Genomic DNA, 19877 nt, shown 5'->3' with positions numbered 1-19877 from the left:
AGCCTGGAACCTGCTTCGGATTCTCTCTGCTCCTCCCCTGTTCATGCTCTGTCTCTCTCTGTCTTAAAAATAAACATTTAAAAAAAAAGAGTGGGAAGTCAGTCAATTATCCCATACTTTTTGCTAATTTAATTTTAAGTCACTGGGTAGGAACACATCTCCAAAAGGACTGTTGTGACTTATTTATTTATTATTCACATTTATGGAACTCCCTTACACTCCATTTCAAAAGGGAGTATACAGGATAGGACTTTATTTGTGAATGTACCAGTGTACCCTTTAACGCTGAGAGTTCCCCAAAATAGAGATCATATCTCAGTGATAAAATCTTAACTGGCTATAAGATCAACCTAAGCAAGGTAAGTGTGTGGAGAGGACAAAGTTAGCATTATCAACAGAGGAACACATTGAGTATTAGCAATTGAAAAGTGCCTAGCCACTTAACGTGGATAATAGCTATTAAGTTTAATTGACTGTTTCCATGAAATACTGTAAATATAGTTTTCCTGTACCATCTAATTTTTCTTTTCTTTTTTCTAAGTTTCTTTTAACGCTTATTCATTTTTGAGAGACAGAGACAGAACGTGAGTGGGAGAGGGGCAGAGAGAGAGAGGGAGACCCAGAATCTGAAGCCAACTCCAGACTCTGAGCTGTCAGCACAGAGCTGGATGGGGGGCTCAAACCCATGAACCACAAGATCATGACCTGAGCTGAAGTTGGACACTTAACCAAATGAGCCACACAGGTGCCCCTGTGCCTTCTAATTTTTCAAGAGAAACCAAATGTGACTTTCATGATATTTTTAAAATATTGATTATTTAATTTATATTATAGTTATTTTTAATATTGTGCAGTTCAAATAAAATACATTTGTGGATGTGGTCCAGCTCATGGGTTACCCATTTACCGCTTCTTCATAACCTTTCTTGTCTTTTTCCCTCCATTCCTGCCTTCTTTCTCATTCTTCTTATTTCATCTATTTTTTCTTTTTCTCTGTGTATGTGTTTCCATGTGTACATATATGGGTAGCTTGTATAAATTAGTGACATTCAATCCAGTATAAATCAGACGGAAGAAATATGAAAAAATAATAATATGAAAGAAAAAATAAATTAGGACAAATGTAAATATGATCTGGGAGTACTGACCAAGGTCTTGGCATGGTCATGGATTTCACTTCAACCTTTTCATTAAAAAAAAAAAAAAAAAAAACAAACCTTAAAAATATCATACCAATTTCTGAGGGAGAAGCATGGATTTTCCTCATGCTGAATTTTGAGATACAATACATTTTTCTGTACAGTGTCATATACAGTGTCCTTAAGAACATGTCTACAATAGATATGAGTTTTGTAGTATCACTTTTTATTGTGTTTGTGCAAAACAAGGCATATTAAATATAAATCTACTGTTTCCTGTAGTCTCAGTGAAGGTACAAAATGATGAAAATCAGGAACAAAACTGATAACTGCATTCAGTCGTCAGAGAAATGAATAGAATATGTGTAAGTCTAAAGACATTTTATTCATTTTTGAATCCTTAGAGACTTTAGCACCATTTTTTGTGTGTAGAAAAGTGAGGTGAAGGCATGAACTGAATTAAGTACATATATGATGATGGGTAAAAAGAAGCATCAAATTTAAAACATTAAATTTAAGAAAAAGTCACTAATATTCTTGGTGACAGTGCAATTAAAAATAAACTTAAAAAGTGTTTTTGATATCTTACAGACTTTTTATTTACACAGTTACAAATACAGGCCTACTACAAATGCTGACAACTCAGGTGAAACTGTAAAAATATTTAGTAGCAGGATGCATCTGATGATTTTGTCAGTTTTTTTCTTTTTTAAAATTTATTTTCAAGAAAAGGATCTACTCTAGAACATCTTTTTTAGTTTACATTTTTAGGGTGACAAACCAACCTACATCAATATCTCTGAGACACAGCTTAATCATAGCACTTTTTGAAAAACAGGTTCATGTGGTCATGTTAAACCAGGGTAAATGGTCCACTGATTAGCTAGCTGTCCAATGATACATTAGACTTTTCCTCTTTCAAGTGTGAAAACTAACCATCAGAAGAATATTTAAGCTGTAAACTCCCATTTTCAGGTTTGCAGTAACCAGGGAAAGCTAATCTTCAGAGAGAAACAAGAGAGTGGGGCAAATATGTAGAGAAAGATGAGTGAGGGACTCTTGAAAAATGGAGAAAAGTAAGTCTTGACTTCAGTAACTCAAAGCCAACAGCCTTGTCTAGAAACATCTTTTAACACCCCTCCCCACCCCATGCCCACACATACACTCAGTCACATATTTGCTCAGGCAAGCTTGAGTGGCTCTTGATTTCTTGTTATTAATTAAGTGATCATTACTGGAATGAAATGAATGCATCTATATTTAGAAGATAAATTGAAATGATATATGAATAAACAGACGTCCATATACATGTGTTTTTCAAAATAATTATGAGTGGTGGCTAACTGTGAAAAAGTACAGGTTCCCTATTGTTAGTGCTTTAAGGAAGTTGATTATGAGAACATGGTATTCTGTTTAAGATCAGGGGAGGGCTGTATTTATATTTAGCTTGTTCAGGGCTGTTCTCTCTGCACATGGAAGCCCTTCTTCATAGAATTTATTTTAAGATTGTAACTAGTATCTTTCATATTTGAATGTCTTTAATATTTTCTAATGTCTTCAGTTTTGTAATGTTCATCTTCATATTCAGAAAGTTGAGCAAGGCAGCAAGTGCCTTTGTCAGCCATCTTGAGAGTTATTTCCCCATTTTCAGGTTGTTTGGATGTAATTCTCTCTGATTTGGAATTTATTTTATTACATATATATTTTTTTTCATTGCTTTGACCCTTAAACAACACTTTATTTAGCAATAAACCTGGAATTTCCCATATATATTAGTAGAGGATTCTTCATTGCTTCATTTATAAAGAATTAAAGTTTTATTTCTCATTTTGCAAAGGAAAAGTCTGAGGCAAGATTCATTTTGGTATATTTGTAAATTATGAGCATTCTTTGTTTATCTTTGAAATTCAAATGTTTTCTTAGACTATAATCGATGTGATGGTCTGTTTATATTAATTTTGCCTGGTAGAAAGAATTATTCTACAATACATTTCTTTAATTCTAAGAAAATAATATATTTTTACATTTTGAAGAATATAAAATTTGCATTTTCTTTGCAACTCGTGTCCAAAAATCTTGCCACAACTTCATGTACAACATAAATTGTGGCATTAGTTATTATTACATGTGCAGATGTGAATTACTCACACATGGAAGGAATCTGGTGAGTGATATTTTTGGGGGGGGCGGTCAGCTATTTGGCAGATCAACAATGTAGTACATTTTAGTGGAAATTTGATCATTTTATTGTGCCAAATGTATCTTTATGGATTTTGCACAATATTTTACCTCTGAAATGAAAAGTCAACCTGTGTTCAGCAGATTATTTCATCATGTATTAAGCAGATCTACTAAAGGTTTTATCAATATACACATTTAAAATAGATCAGCATCGGAGACTTTTTATGTAATGTCCAGATAGTTGATATTTTAGGCTTTGAGATTATATGTCTCTGTGACAACTGATCAACTTGACCTTTATAAGGAGGAAAGCAACCTAAGACAGTATTCCAACAAATGGATGTGGCTTTTTTCAATAGCATTATATTAAGAATAATAGGTGGCAACCCAGATGGTCCTTAGGCCATAGCTCTCAACCTCTGGAGTATATCATAAGATTTCCTGAATGAGAACTTGTGACCACTGTATTTATAAAGAACTCTCACTCAGGCATTGAATACTACCTTATAAAAAGTTTTCTGCTGAATTTTTAATGATATTAGTGCTCAGAATTACATCATTCAATTATATAATCAATTATGTTATTTCATAGAGGATTCATTTTTCTGTTTTACTAAGTATCTTCTTTTGTTTCAATGTTACTGTTTTCTCTTACTTCAGTTTTAAGTGAGGACAGATCAGTCTAAATATTTTACCAAAAAAAACCCAAAAAACAAAAAACCAGGAGGTGCAAATTATTTTCCCTTTGCTTTAGTATCCACTTTTATTTTTTTTATTTCTTCTAAATTTTATTTATTCATTTTGAGAGACAGAGGACGAATGGGGGAGGCGCATAGTGAGAAGGAGACAGAATTCTAAGCAGGCTCTGCACTGACAGTACACAGCCTGATGCAGGGCTCGAACTAATGAACCACCAGATCATGACCTGAGCCAAAACCAAGAGTCAGACACTCTTAACCTACTGAGTCATGCAGGCACCTCTAATAACCACTTTTAGATACTAGAGTTATAACATTCTAATGTGTTGGTTGATATTCAAAGCCCAAGAAATTTTTAGTGTTTATAATCTTCTATTAAGTTGTGTATCTTTTTACCTAATGAGATGATTCATAGTTCCATTGCTCACTTTACCATAAATAATATATTTTATTCTTACAAAGTTTAATACATGTCTTTCACTTTGCACAAAATGTACTTGAAACATTTCAATCCTGAGAATACACTACTTTGTGACTGCCTTCTTGAAGTCTGTTTAGCTTGCTTAGGACTTAATCTTTGTGAACATGGAAGCCCTTTATAGAATTTGTTTCAGGACTGTAATTGTTTTTTAATGTCTTCAGTTTTGTGTTATTCTACTTCATTTTCAGAAGAGTTGAGCAAGGCAACAATGCCTTTGCTCAATCATCTTTAGGGATATTTCCCCATCCAAGCTTATTTTGATGTAAAATAACTCATTTGATATAAATCCATATAAATGATATAAATTCCTTTGATATAAATCCATATCTTTGGATGTAAATCACCTAGCCCTAATACGTTCTGTAACTCAAAATGTTGGATAGCTGTAAGTTGCATGCACCAAACTGGCATCAGCAAAGTGCTAGTAAAGACAAAAGATAGCAATGACAGGGTGCCAAAGAACTCTTCCTACTGGCTAAAGCCTCTATCATGAAGTAGATAGTAATCCCCCCCACCACCACCTATTGATGAACACCCAATGTTTTCCAAGTAGAGTCCAGAATGGAAATAGGAAAATATAATTCTCATATGCTCTTTATGTTTGTTGCACGTTTAGCCTTTCTTGGGGCTTCCTTTGAGCTCTACATATTAAGATTTTATTCTCATATATTGCATATTTTCTGGTTGTAGTACAACTGAAATTAAGTATTTTGTGATTCTAAGACATATGGAAAGGTAGTAGAATGAGGTAGGTGTGTGTTACCATAATCTACATTTATTTTTTTCCTTTTAAAAAAATTTAATGTTTAGTTTTATGAAAGATAGAGAGAAAGAGACAGAGAGAGAGACAGACAGAGTGTGAATGGGGAGGGGCAGAGAGAGAGAGAGACACAGAGTCTGAAGCAGGCTCCAGGCTCTGAGTTATACACACAGAACCCGACTTGGGGCTTGATTTCATGAACCATGAGATCATGCCTGACTTGAGCTGAAGTCAGATGCTTAATGGACTGAGATACCCAGGGCCCCTATTTGTTTCTTAATGCAGAAAATAATACATATGATGGATATAGATAATCCACTCATGACAAATATAATATCATTGAAGACTGATATACATGTTAAATTGTAAAATCTGTGATAAAAGTAACATGTGTAAATATATTTAAGCTAGTAAATTTTTAAAGAAAATTTAAATTGGTATTGTTGGTATTTTCAGCTGTCTTGCCACTGTTAGGAAGATTTATATTTATTTAAAATATGTGTTAAATGCTATGTGCTTGAATTACAAAAATAGGAAATATAGATTACATAGTGAGTCTTATTCCTAGCTTATATCCTTATTATATCTAAACATTAGTTATAATAAATAAAATCATTTATTAAAAAGAATGCATACTTTTCATTCACACTTGAAATCATATATATGATCTCACTATATATTTACATATATATATTTATTATTGAAGTATAATTGACATGGAATGTTACATTAGTTTCAGTCATATAGTGATTTGACAGGTTTATATATTATGCTATGCTCACATCATATTTATTATAGATGATTCTACATATTTTATATTTCTTGATTCTTGGATTCCTTGTGGCAATGTTGAGTTGACTATTTTCCCTGAAGTCTAGTTGCTCTATAGTCACTGGTTATCATGTCCCTTTAGGCCACTAAACGTAAAAGAGAGATACAAAATGTGATTACTCTAGCAAATTATGTTTTACTAATTTCCATTCCAGTCAAATTCAGATTATGTTTTCCCTCTATTGAATTGTATGGATTAGGAAGCTATGGATGAAATTTCAGTACCCATCTTGAAAACCTTCACTATTAGGATTTTTATTTCATCAGCATCGAAGGAGAACTCAAAGTGGCTTATTCACAAAGGTAGATATATCTATCATAAGACTTTTGGATCTTTTATGAAAATCAAGAATAGTAATATTGCTGTGCCATGAAATGAGAGAATGACAACTTTCTCTTTGATTCTCACCTTTGCTTGTGTCGGTATGTTCTATTTCTGTCTTTTCAATGTAATTTACTATGCAGATGCTTCTAACATTATCTGAGATTTTGATCCCCTAGGTCAAGCTTTTAGGAAGAGATCAACTTGCCATGAGTCTCAAATCCACAAAACTCTCAGGGAAGAGAATATTTGTCCCAGCTTAGATCAAGTCTTGACACCTGAGCCAATCAAGAACTTTCCAGGAGTAGATCACATTGTAAAAATGAGGGTTTTCATTGCAGTCACGGATGGAGTCAGGAAAAGCAGTTCACAAGGGAAGCATGGGCAATTCTTTGAAAAAAGGGTAGGAATTATGGGGCAGAAAAAATAAGTATGTGCCACCATATTATTCTATCCATTAGTGTGACTAAGACATCTAATTAGGAAAATGTAAAGCAGGCATTTCTCAATTTTGATTTGAAGGAGACTGAGGGCCTTCTTTATATAATACTATATCCCCTGATAGCTGGAGAAAACTATTAGATGACCCCAAATTCAAAACATTATTCTTAGATCTCATCTAGTTGAATACCCAAAGTTTTATATGAGAAAAGTGAGAACCAAGATAATTAAGTGATTTTTGAGGATCACATTATTGATAAACACCAGAAACTTCCAAGTTTATATACATTTAAAATATGTGTTAAAATGCTATCCAACAATAGCCCACATTTTTAATCCTTCTTTTTGGGACTGGAGACTTTTACTCATTCAAGTATTCCTAAAACACGGTTTTCAAAATTTGGTCTCCAGATTACCTGCATCAGAATAAATAAAAATGCAGCTTCTTGTTCCTCTCTCCCCCCCGCCCTTAATCCCCTCAACACTGAATCACAAACTCCATGGGTTATATTCTGGAAAAGTGCATTCTTAACCTAGTCCTCAGGTAAATTCTATGCGTGCTAAACTATGAAAACCACTGCAGTTTGGTACTACCAAGTCCTTGACAAGAAAAAGAGTGGTTGACATAGTTGAAAGTAATAGGAGCCCAGGAAAGACTAGAAGGACAACAGAGAATACCCACAAAGTTTCTGAAAATGTAGAAAGGAAGGTCTTGACCTATTTCAGATTTTCCTCATTAACCTTACAATTGTTTTTATTTCCCTACTGAAATCTTTAAACTCCTCTTTCCAAATAGTGAAAAGGGTGGTGTTGATTTTGAATGATACCATTTTAAATGGGAACTTCAAGTAATATTCAATGTTTCAAATCCTCACATTGTCATTCAGATAATATCAGTGTTGTTTACAAATGCTTTCCCACAACCATGTTATTCCTAACTACTATTTCATGCATTTGGGTCATCCCATTGGACTATATTTACATGTGTCTTAATGTTTTACGAACATACTCTAACACTATTGAAAATAAAATATGTAAACTCATATAAGTCCTGTAGATGATTTTCTTTCCGAGTTCTAAATGATTGGTCTTTCTTTCTAATTATGGAGGTATAAAAATTTAATAGCAATTCATATGCACATTATTTTGGTGTTACTTGCATTTCCCTAACTCATTCTTTCTGGAGGAGGTTAAAAATTAACTTGATAGCTTAAATTTTATTAATAGATTTCCTTATGCTATAAAGCAATTTTTTGCATGTTTCTGCTTTGAGGCATTCTGGAATAAAGAAAATATTCTTTAGCTCCAAAAAAATATCAAAAAAATAAGATGCATGTATTACTGAATCTTCAAGGTTGTTATAAATTTAAAAATTATATTGCAATTTGTTTTTCAGTGGCACTATACAACTTTCTGTATCTATATATCTTTAAGGTTTATAAATATAGTAATGTAAAAACGTCTGTATTTCAAATTTGATGCATACTAAAATACTTTTTAAAAACATTAATAATACATTTCCCTGAGATGTCTTAATTGTTATGCCTCATGTGATAATTCAATTTAAAAAAACCTTTAGAATACTGATATGTGACATTAAATACATCTTTTTCATGCTTTATAAAACTTGTATATTCACACACACATGAATCCAATTTTATGAATATATAATCAACCTTGAAATCGACATCATTACCAAGGGAACATAGATCGGCTAACTCAGATCCCTCTGCTTACATGTCCAATGGATTTGAGAAAGATTATGAAATGTTTTAGTTTCCAGACTATCTCAAAATATATGCAAATAAAGAACTGTCAATTTTACCATCAAATGATTATTACTCATTTTGTTTATTATACCAGTGAGAACTCAAAAATAAACTTAGTAAAAGTTGCCTAAGTAGTCCAGGTACTTAAGAGAAAGGATATAATGGAAGTGGTATATATCAAAACTACAATGTTGTGATACATGAAAGGTTAAATATAAGTTTTATAGAGGTTGCTTGACAAGTGAAACTGTATTCTTAGAGTAGTTCAGCCTATTGTGCTGAAACCGATAATGATTGATTGAGAAAATATCACCCATGTAATACTTGGTTTAATCCTTATTTTATAAGTCCGTATTTGAGGGAATATAAAGTTAATTTTTTTTGCTTCTTTTATGGCTTTCCAATGTAATCTAAAAGTCATACACATCTGCATTACCTGTGGAGCTTTAGTATGTCTCTTTTGGATTCTAGAAAATATGTATGTGATTATTATTATCATAGATTAGGAATAGTTGGTTAATTTTTAATGTCTAGGTTAATATTTATTTGCATTCCAGAAATAATGTGATTATTTTGATCTTTGCAAATCATAGTCAAATGGTATTGCAGAGTATTTTCTAATCTGTTTTAAATCATATCCTATTTGAAAACCATTTTTCTCAAGATTTTGAATTATTTTCCCTATTTTGTTATGAGATAGTTTTAAAATTATATTAAGATGCACACTGGAGATCTCTCAGAGAAAGACAAATCACAGTAAAAACAAAGTAGCCACCTTTCATAGAACACTTTTCCTATCATAAAACATCCTTTATCCTAATTACATTCCCTGGTAGTTCTCTCTGTTTAGGGACATATGACAGATAAAGAAAAGTTTCCAAACACACCCTATCTTTAAAATTTGATTGACTTCTTCCTACCTCTTATTGGCTGGTCCAGGCAACAGTGCTTCTCCCTATAACAATTCAATCAGCACTCCACTATGTGCTTCTGAATATGAGTTCTGTCCTGGACAACTCCAAGAGAGACAACAATTTTTGAAAGAGCTATTCACAACCAGCAATTCAGTTTCCAAGACAAATTATATATGTATATATGTAAACACACACACACACACACACACACACACACACACACACACAGTCTTTGACACCATTCGTCACTGAAATATTCTTCTTCTAATAGAAGTAGATTGATTTTCTTGGATAATCACATTCTGCTGTGAAGTAATGAGAATAAGTTGAAAGCATAAATATATCATGCAACATGGGAAACTGAAACTAGTTTTGCTGCTATTTTTGCTGAAAATAAGGAGATCCTAGTGTGTTCGTTTCCGCTTAACCTTGTCATTTGTTCCCTTTATCTTTCAAAGAAGGTAGTTTAGAATTGAGAACTTGCTTAGAAATGGTACTTAAGGTTTACTCAACTAATTTTTAGTTATGGGGAGATGATATAGGTTCAATAAAGAGATCACAGTGTCTGAGTACAATGAAGAAAATATGGGAATTAGGCTGAAAAGTTAATATCCCAGCAGTAACCCTAACAAGCTATGTGGTGGTGGTGACGGTTAAGTCAACTACACTCTCTCAGCTAAATGATAATATGCAATAAGAGGTGTATTTTGAAAATAAAGAAAATGTTGTACAAAAAATGCTAATAACCATGGTGTTGGCTCATGGTTTGTATGCCCTTCTGCATGAGTTTCTTTCTTCCATCTCTTTCTCAAAATAACACATTGCAAGAATGGAAGATACTATGCCATGTCATAAATTCCCAGCATTGTGTGTGTATTGCCTTCGAATAATTAGTATCTTCTCACACTTTAAAGTTTATCTAAAGCTAATAAGGTCAGTTTTACCTCGCAAAAGTAAGATTTGAAAGTTTATCATGTTAGTTGCTGAGTTTAATTGACTAAGTTTGAAGTACTAGATTTTTCAAAATTCCTGCTACAAAATTATACTGGTATAGAATGTATCATCATCAACTTTAAATACTCTTCCCCCAAATGACAATTGATCCTAATTTCTTGCACATATTTTTGAACGTAGTCCAAAATTCTAACAAGGCTTGATATTTGAAAAGTTGTATAGTTTTTCTTCTTAATGTTTCCTCTATGCTTTCTTCTTCTTAATGAAGGAAGAGATCTCACATACCCTTGCTTTAGTACAAGGCTACATATCATACGCTGACATGTAATATGTCATTTGGAATGCAAAAGCAATATTTTAGAAGGTTTTTAAACACGTCTGCTTTTATATTCTTTAAAAAGAGGTTTATAGTATTTGAACTTCCAGTTTACTTTAGTAACATAGATACAAATATTTTAAAAAATCAAAGCATTTACAATATTTGCATTCTGATATGCCCCATCTTATACTTTTTCTTGGAATCTTTTCCCTTTGAGAATCACTACTCTAGAGCTTATAATTTTAGTTTGACACCTTCAATATATTTATAAATCTATCTTTACTTTCTGAATGTTACCATATGAATAAGTCTCTGACAAGATGTTTAAAGAGATAACTACTATGGTAATTAAGGAAAAATTTTACACATAATCCTAAATCTAACTGTGTAAGTATCATTTGTTGAATGGTGTGATATTCATATACAGACTTGTTTTAGAAAGGACATTTCCTTTTATTTTGATTTTGAGGAACTCTGATTGATTCATCTCAGTTTCAGAAAAAAACTTTTCTTCCATGTTTGCAAAAATACCACATTTAATGTAATTCCTTTTTTCAATATACACAAGGCTCATATGCATAATGTAGTAGCATATATGCCATTCTATCAGAATTTATTCTTTAAAGCAATTTGGCATTGGAATTCTGAGGCTCAGCTGGAAGATTACTGAGTATTATGTTCTTTCTATTGTATATTTTTATTCATTTTAAACATTAAGATAAGTCTGTGCATTTTAATTTCCAATAATATTTTGTAACTGTTGAGCATATGGCATAGAAATTAAGCTGGTTTATTACTGTACTTTAAAAGATTATTTTATTTGCAATAGAATTATCAGTTAGGACTACCTTAATATTTCAACCCTAATGTAATATCTGTTAAGTTATGACTAGATAATTTGTTACCCCTGTAGTATCAGGAAAATAACATTCAGAGGATTTACCATTAAAATGTATTCATTGGCCACAAACTAATCTTTTCATTAGTGATGAAAAGTTGATGACTTGAATGTTGAAAACTTGATGACTAAAGTTTCAAAAGAGAATGTAGAAATCTTCAGTAACATCTAGGTAGCAAAATGTGACTGACAGTCACATCACTACGCTTTGCAATTGGCAATCTTCCTGATAAAAATGCATCTACAGTGAGAAAGAAATCATCTTGATGATCACATATTTTCCCCTGATAATTTCTGTCTCCTACAAACAATGTTCATTTAGACCAAGTGAATAGAAAGCAATGATTTTTCTCCTGTTGTTCATCAGATTGCCTATGATTAAAATAATTAAAATATATACATATATATGCATATCTAGGCTTCTATACCTCTTGAAGGAGGGCCAAGAACAATTGGTTTTTAAAAACCTCATAAAAGATTCTAATATTCAGCAGAGACCAAAAATGACTTTCTATAGGTGAATGCAAGGTATACCTTGGCATCAGGTGGCCCCGTGGAAGCATTTTGAAAAGCATGCCCTCTCTGTATAAGTAAAAAGTAGTGGGAAAACAGTAGTTAAAGTTTTTCTTTTTACATTTACTCTTCTGTTCCTCTTTGGATCAGTATACCATAACGATCTGGCTCTAGTCTACTAGTTTACTTCATGTGCTTACAACCGGCCCTGTGACATAGTGTTCCCATTATGCCAGCCCTGCGGTTCGTCCCATCGGTCAAACTCTTTCTGGCTTCAAGACTTTTCAGGGCTCTACTCCCGCGTGGTCTGCCCTTCCTCCGATTTCACTTGATTCACTCCTTCATATTGTTCACTGTTTTGATAAAAATTACTGCACAGACAGGCCACCCTGGCCACCATCCCATTACACGAAGATTTTCTGTATCATATTTACAGATCTTATTGATATCTGAAATCATTTTTTTAATAATATTTATGTTTTAGTGTGTTGCATCATCACCTGTGTCCAGTATAAGTTCCATTGAGGACAGATATTTTATGTTTATCATTATATCTGGACACATTATAAATTCCAAAATATTGTTGAAATAAATTAATTGAACTTAGAAAAAAAAAGTCCAATTTTCCTTCCACAATGCAGGCTTCACATGATCTGTCCCTTGCCTAGAACTCTCTTCTGGGAATTCCCAGTATTTCCTTGTTTGGATTTCAGTCTCAGTGTCTTGGGGCTGCCTTTCCTAAACACCTTACTTAAGTAATTGTCCCTTACTATTTTGCATCGTAGTGATATATTCATTTTCTTCTTAGCACATATTGTGATCTATATTGTTGTATTTGTTCATTTTCCTGTTTATCTTTTTTATTTATTCATTTGTTTATATGTTTATATTATTATTTCTTTCCTCTTAGATTGTAAGTTTCATTGGCTTTTGTTCATTGTTGTGTCCTCAAGTTTTAGGAATGAAAAATTTTTTTAGAGAAGACAGATCAACAAAGAAGTAATTAGAACTTGATGAAAGTAGCACATAAGAAACATACCCCGGTAGTAGTGATAATAGAGAGGAGAGAGTAATTAACTCTCCACAAGAAGGATCAGGGACTATATCAGGGAAGAGGTAATGTCCAAGAGGGGGAAACTAAAAACGCTTTCTCACTTAGCTCCAATAACTAGATAGCTGGTGATAAACCTCAAGGCCTCAAATTCAATCATGTAAAAGAAAGAATTTTTCTTTACTTCACTGGAATTAAGTGATGACGAGGGGGCCTACGGATTCCAGTAAATGTGTAGAATAGCTGGTAGAAGAGATGAGAGCAGATATTGGTTGGTGTTCTTGGTTAAATAGAGAATTCTTCCTAGGTAGAGAGACAATAGTGCTAACAATTATGTTCTCTAGTTTTAACTGCTAAATATAAATGTGACTGACCAAATATTTATTTTTCTCAATTCACATTATAACACTATGCACTTTTTGGTGCTGCTATTGTACAATTGGGCTTGTGGGCCTCTTTACACAAATGCCACTGATGTCACTCCATGTAAGTTTAAAATACAGCTATTTGGCAAAATTCTATAAGCAAAGGAACAGCAGAACATACATGATTTCCCATGCTTTCATTATATCATAAAAGGAGTGTTACATTATGGTCACGATTGGATAAATCATGGCAAACTTTCTAGTAAAGATGGACCCTGCCCCCATCATTTTGCATGTATTTATAGGAAAAGAGGGACAGGGAATCTCTATGTGACTATATAACAATGGAAGCGTCTGATGTAACTGACCTTATTAGAAAAGAGGAGCTTCCAAAATAACAGACATGCAGAACCAGATTTACTAAGTTATCAAGGGGGGAAATAATGATCATCCACATAAATTGGATTTGTCTCTTTTCAACTATGATGGATCTATTTTGTGAATGGGCATATCCATTTATATAGATAGATAGATAGATAGATAGATAGATAGATAGATAGATATCATCAGGGGTTCCAATATCGGTTCTAAATCTTATAACAATAACTCAAAAAGTGAATCTAAATATAGAATGGACATTTCGAAAAGGTTTAACCATAAAATAAATTTACACATAAAAAAATATGGTAGTAATTTCTTTAACAGTTTTCAAAATGTTACCTAAGATACACACATGTGTGTGGACAATAGGAAAGCTTTTTTACATATGTCAGTAAAAGCTTGGGATGACTGGGTGGCTCAATTGACTAAGTGTCTGACTCTTGATTTTAGCTTAGGTCATGATCTCACAATTGTGAGATCCAGCCCCCCATTGGGCACCATGCTGGGTATAGATCCTGCTTAAGATTCTCTCTCCCCCTTCCTCTGTCACTTTCTTGCTCAGGTGCACGTGCATACTCATGCTCTCTCTCTCTAAATAAATAAACATTAAAAACAATAAATGTCTCATGTGTAGCTTTATGTTTGCTAAGTTATTCAAATCATTGATGTAGGATGAGATGAAAGATGCAAATGGACATGTTTGCTGTTTACTCCTAATTTTATAATTCTGAGTATTGAAGGTTATTCATACCCAGTATCACTACAAGATTACCAATGTATGTGTAATTATTGCTAGATATACTAATGGGTATATTTTAATTTGTTTTATTTATTTTCCTTATAGGCACTGTTTTATAGTACATTAAGGATACAAGAATACACTAGTAGGCCAAAGAAACAGAAATACATGGTTCGGAAACAGCAAAATTATTTTAGAAATTTTATGTATTATAAAATTGTCATTTCATATCAGGGGAACAAATTTGCACTATTTTATTTTTTATTTGCCATTTTGCTAATTAAAAAAAGGGAAGTTGGCCACTTCATATCACACTCCTATCCTAGATGGTTGACAGTTTATAAGTGACATTAATTGAGCTCTTTATTAAGTGAAAGGAATAGTTCTTTTTTTTAAATTTTTTTTAACGTTTATTTTTTAGACAGGGAGAGACAGCATGAACGGGGGAGGGTCAGAGAGAGAGAGGGAGACACAGAATCTGAAACAGGCTCCAGGCTCTGAGCTGTCAGCACAGAGCCTGACGCGGGGCTCGAACTCACAGACGGTGAGATCATGACATTAGCTGAAGTTGGATGCTTAACCTACTGAGCCACGCAGGTGCCCCAGGAATTGTTCTAATAATGCAATCTTCTCAACAACACTAAGACATAAGTATTATTGTTATCCCTATTTTGCTGACAAAGAAATGGAGATAGGGAGTAATTAACTAAAGTTGTCAAAGTTAAAATTGTGAACAAGTGAACATTACCTTGTTCCACATTTTCTTGAGAAAATTTTTGTTTTGTGGAAGGAAGGTGGGGTGAGAGGAGGATATGTTGAAGGAAAGGTATATATCCTTTTAAGCTGTGTAAACTCTAGAAACAATCTTACAGCCAGTCAATTATATATTTATTGCAACATTATTTTCAGACTGAAAAGTTGCGAAGTGTTATGGAAGACTCTAGACCTACTAAGATTGAGGCTAATCCATGTATATCCATGATAGATATTTTGGGTAAATAAAAGCAAATTATAAAACAGTATACAGTGTGATTCTATTTTGAAAGAAAGAAAATTCATACAATATGGATGTACATAGAAATATTGAATATAACTATATAAAACATATGTACTACATAAAAATGAGCTGAAATGATATACACAGTAATTAAACATGAGAAAGGAGAGCCTGGGGGTAATGATGGTTGTGATACTGCTATTTATAAGAAGTATGTTCAGTTATTCAGATGACCAAAATATGTTTCTCATTATATTTGGTCTGTGATCACAGTTCCTGGCTCACAGCTCCCCAAATCCTTGGAATTTCTTAAATGTTGAGGGTGATAAAGGTGTTTTGTTATGTTAATGAGATGACTTTGGGAAGCACCTAAATATGGGGCTGAAGCCAACCATGCCATTGGAGGACTGGAACTTTCAGTCTCACTTCCTGACCCCTGGGGAGGGGAGAGGGGATGTGAAGATTGAATTAACTGCCATTGGCCAATGATTTAATCAATTACGCCTATGTAATAAGGCCTCCATAAAAACCCAAAAAGATAGGGTTTGGGGAGCTTCTGGCTTGGTGAACATATGGCAACATAGGGAAAGTGGCATGCGCTCAGAGAACACGGAAGCCCCCCACAATTTCCACATACCTTGCCCTATGTGTCTCTTCCATGTAGTTATTTCTGAATTATTCCCTGTTATACTAAACTGGTGATCTAGTAAGAAAAGTGTTTCTCTTTCGAAAATTAATCTAATCTGAGGATGAGGTCCTAGGAACCACTATTAATAGCCAATTAGAAATACAAGTAACAAGTGGCAGTACCACTTTTTAATACTTAATCTTCCAGTTTTATTAATCATTTTTGCTAGGTAACTATTCTTTTTAAACTTAAAAAAGTAAAGTGCATTGTTTAGAGTTTTTAGACACATAAATTAATATTGATTCCTACCTTGTTTTTAAATTTGTAACTGAAATATATTCATTATTTAAGAAACTTGAAATACAACACACACAATGTTGCATATAACCAAATGAATATGTGATATTCATTGAACAATTTCATATATTCGCAGCTACCAGGACTTTGCATCAGTAGTAATATTGGTAATGAATATTTTTCTGAAGTATTCACACTTTGTTTTTATCCAAACTCAAATAGGATATAATAGTGAGTTTGGAAAGTATAAACTTGTGTTCAAATTCTGTCACTATATGATAGCAGATAAGTCATACTGAAATTTTCCATCTCCAAGACCCGTAATACAGTACAACGACTTTTCATTTTAATCAAATTGCATTTAAAGAAGATATCAGTTTTTATGGTATGAAAGTGCTTGTGGTGATTTGTAGTATCAAATTTACTGAACTTTATGTAATTCTTAGTGCCTCTGCAAATATTTGCATGTGACAATATGCATGAAATGCTATTGTGCTTTCATTGAGTAGTATTTGAATTTGGTATGTAGGAATTGCTTTAATATCAAATAGACCAAACTGTAATCCTTCTTCTGACACTGAATTTCTCATGTTATGGAGTCTCCTTTTTCTCAACAGCAAACAGTGTTAATCATATTGCCTCATGGAATTTTTTAAGAATTAAACTGAATTATATATGATAATATTAACATAGATTCAATATATAGTATATTTTAAATAAATATTAATTCCCTTCACTGACACTAGCCCACTTGAAAAGAAACTAAGGTAGGAAATTTGCACCATTATAACTCATCTTGAAATACATATACCTTATTCAATTTCTACCTAGACTCGTGTTCTATTTTTTTTTAAGTTCATTTATTTATTTTGGGAGAGACAGAGGCAGGACAAGTTTGGGAGGGGCAGAGAGAGCGGGAGACAGAGAATGCCAAGCAGGCTCTTCACTTTCAGCACAAAGCCCAACATGAGACTCAAACCCACGAAGCCATGAGATCATGACCTGAGCCAAAACCAAGAGTTGGATGCTTAACCGACTGAGCCACCCAGGCACCCCACCTTGACTCATTTTCTAGACCTAATAGCTTTTCATAATAAAAGCTTATAAATATATCAAAAAACTGCTCACCCAGGGGAACAGAAAATTGGTGTACATCAATGGTATAGACCATATTGTAGGATTTTACTCAAAGAACTTTTGTTCAAATCCTGACTTGAGACTTAATAGCTCTCACCCTTAGTTTTATTTGCAAGACAAGTTTGACTTAGTAACTAACAGGAAGGTGGTACAATCTATTGGTTAAGATCATGAATTCTGGTACTGAATCACATGAGCTCGGTTCCTGAAATCTCCACTTCCTAGTTGTGTGACCTTGAGCAAATTCCTTAAATGCTTTGCATGAATTTCCTTCTCTGTCAAGCAAAGATAATAATAGTACCTTCTTACAGATATTACTGTGAGGGTTAAGTAAGATATGCAGAGGGGCAGCTGGGTGGCTCAGTTGGCTGAACGTTTGGCTCATGTTATGATCCCAGGGTCGTGGAGCCTTCTCAAGATTCTCTTTGTTTCTCCCACTTCCCCTCTCCCCCACTCACAGGTTTTCTCTCTATCTCTCCCTCAAAAAAAAAAAAAAAAGATATTATGCAGAAAGTACTCAAAACAATGTGAATATAGCAATCGCTATGTAAGTGTTTGCCCTTGTAATTATGGGTTTGTAATTCCCATCAGATTCTTTTGAGGATTAAAGTGAATACACAGTACTAATAATAGTATATTTATGATGCAAAGTGTAACTTAGGGTCATTAATTTTGGATGCCATTTTATTACCTCTCCCTGCTCATAAACATTACATAAATTCTAGTGGAGCCCAGTAAATTGGGGGTTTTGTGTAATGAGAAGGAAATAAATAATGTTTTCTTTAATATTCACAATGAAACAAATTATTGCTTTGAACTACTGAAATCATACCTATTTCAAGGAAGTTATTAGGAATATCTTGAGCAGAAAATATCTCCAGATATTCTGTGATAATAGAATGTAAAATAATAAATGTAACAAATAAGTATTGTTAGCTAGGTTATATTATTTTAAAAAATACAAACCGTAGATTTCCTTTTTCAACAGCATATAAAGTTTGAAGGAGAGAAATAAAAGTTATTTTTTCAATAAAATGGTTTCTTTGATATATAAACTTAGCATATAATTTCTATTCCTTTTATATAGAATAGGAGAATGACTAATTTTCAGAATTTTAATAATTAGTAAATCTATCATAGTAAGATGAAGTATGACCTATGAGACAAAGATATATATGCATAAATAGAAACTGTAGTTTTTCAACATTCTAAGTTACAGAAAGATGCCATTTAATCTTTATTAAAATTTAAACTTTTAGGGCAAAGAGAAAACAATATAATCATAACTGTGACCTTTCTGACATAGAGATATTCTAATTTGCAATTCATATAACCAGCATAATTTTTACTTGTCTTTTTATAAACTTATTTAAATGTGAGTTTACATTCCTGGCATGGTCCTAATTGTAACTGATATTAGACAAATAAATCAAGTAAAGATGATAATGAACCAAATTATTAGATACCAGAAGATTATGCATTAATCATATCTTTGGCACTGACTCCTGATGGAGAACTATAAATCTGTATTCTTAAACCTCAAGTCCTTCCCAAGGGAGTTGGATATATGATAGATAATAACACTCCACTGCTCATATCTTTCTGAACACTTAGAGAAATATTCTGAATCTAAATCCTTAGTTCTTACTGTTACGCCATACTACAGCCTTTCAATAATTTTGGTAGGATCATCTTTTCTAGAACTTCTTATGACCTCTAGATAAAAAAGGTATGGAAAAATGGCTAGGATAAATAGCATTTCTGTAGAAGTAAAGAAAATGTCATTATTCTTCTTGATGTAAGCAAAAGCAATGAAAAAGGCTTCCACTATATATTCTTACTAAACCTCACTGGTCTTATTTTTTTATTGCAATGGGATTGCATCTTATTATATACTACTAATCATCATCCACAGAGCCCTTGACTTTTCCTGACTATATGATGACAACAGACATTCCAAATTATTGTTTGACATTAATGATCATTTTACTAGCTTTCTAGTTTCCCAGGCTCACCTATCACATTTTTCATCTTAGCATACTGAGACAGAAATATAACTCAT

This window comes from Panthera tigris, chromosome A1, assembly GCF_018350195.1.
Source record: "Panthera tigris isolate Pti1 chromosome A1, P.tigris_Pti1_mat1.1, whole genome shotgun sequence".
Lineage (NCBI taxonomy): Eukaryota > Metazoa > Chordata > Mammalia > Carnivora > Felidae > Panthera > Panthera tigris.
This window is presented reverse-complemented; position numbering follows the sequence as displayed.